The sequence below is a fragment of the Mus caroli genome, chromosome 11 (genome assembly GCF_900094665.2).
Source record: "Mus caroli chromosome 11, CAROLI_EIJ_v1.1, whole genome shotgun sequence".
Lineage (NCBI taxonomy): Eukaryota > Metazoa > Chordata > Mammalia > Rodentia > Muridae > Mus > Mus caroli.
In genome coordinates this window covers 90,371,722-90,373,212 of record NC_034580.1, presented here as the reverse complement: position 1 = coordinate 90,373,212, position 1,491 = coordinate 90,371,722, and the positions used below count along the sequence as shown (strand labels likewise).

Sequence of the window (1,491 nt, the reverse complement as noted above, 5' to 3'; positions counted from 1 at the left end):
TGGAACAACATTATGAACTAACCAGTACCCCGGAGCTCTTGACTCTAGCTGCATATGTATCAAAAGATGGCCTAGTCGTCGGCCATCACCGGAAAGAGAGGCCCATTGGACTTGCAAACTTTATATGCCCCAGTACAGGGGAACGCCAGGGCCAAAAAAATGGGAATGGGTGGGTAGGGGAGTGTGGGGGGGGGTATGGGGGACTTTTGGGATAGCATTGGAAATGTAATTTAGGAAAATATGTAAAAAAAAATAAAAAGATAAAAAAGAATTACCCTTGCTTTTGAGAAGTCTCACTGTATCATGTAGGCTGGCCTTGAACTCAAAATATCCCCCTCTGTAGCCTCCCAATAGGTGGGATTGCAGTTGTGTGCCAGCATGCCCAGTTTGTAGGATTTCTCTTTGTGGTGATGGAGACATTCGGGAGTAAGTAGAGGGTAATGCTGACACACACAGCACACACAGACATACGGAGCTCCATCAGCCTGAGTGAATGATTTCCTTATCTGTTAACTGTACTAAGGCTGGGGCCTAACCTTCATGTAGGGCTCTCTACATGCTAAGCAAGCACTCTACCACTGCTACTCCAACACTTAAAGGATAGTTTTGAGTAGTATACACTATTTATGTGAATTGTAAGGGGAGGTTTTTTTCCTGTGTGTGGACATGAGCGCACATGGGTGTGTGCACAGGCATGCGTTCCACTGTGTGTAGGTTCTAGGAACTGAAACCCAACTAGGTGACATATGTCTTTGCTCACCGAGCCATCTGATTTACTTGTTTTTATTTGTCTATTTTAAATTTTCATTTATTTTTATTTTATATGGATGTGGAGGCCAGAAGAGGGCATTGGATCTCCTGGAGCTGGGATGACAGGCAGTTGTGAGAAGTGTCCAGTGTGGATGGATGCTGGGAACTGCACTTGGACATGCCTAAGTGCAGTCTAAACTCGACTGCTGAGCTGCCTCTCCAGCACCAGCATGGTTTTTGTTTGTTTCTTTGTTTCTTTATTTTTTTTTTTTCCCCTTTGGTTTTTTTCAAGACAGGGTTTCTCTATATAGTCCTGGCTGTCCTGGAACTCACTTTGTAGACCAGGCTGGCCTCGAACTCAGAAATCAGCCTGCCTCTTCCTCCCACGTGCTGGGATTAAATTGTTTCTTATTTTTGTTTTTGTTTTAGAAAGATCTCCATGTTAGGAGGGTCCAGTGAGATATGACTCAACTGGTAAAGGTGCTTGCTGACAAGCCTGATTACCTGGGTTCAATACCCGGGACTCACACTGTGGAAGGAGGGGACCAACTCCCTGAAAGTAATCCTGGATTACCACATATGAGCTGGGGCATGTATGTGCCCACGCACATACACAAATATTTTAATATTTATTTTAAAAATGATCACCCTGAGCCAGGCGTGGTGGCGCACGCCTTTAATCCCAGCACTCGGGAGGCAGAAGCAGGTGGATTTCTGAGTTCGAGGCCAGCCTGGTCTACA

The 1,491-nt window shown here is 45.3% G+C and overlaps 1 protein-coding gene across 1 annotated transcript in view; it reads left to right on the top strand.

Annotated features, from left to right (window-relative positions):
- The window catches only part of Eme1 (essential meiotic structure-specific endonuclease 1), a 9,190-nt gene that overhangs the window by 1,175 nt on the left and 6,524 nt on the right, over nt 1–1,491 (top strand). The gene's annotated exons all lie outside the window — the stretch shown is intronic.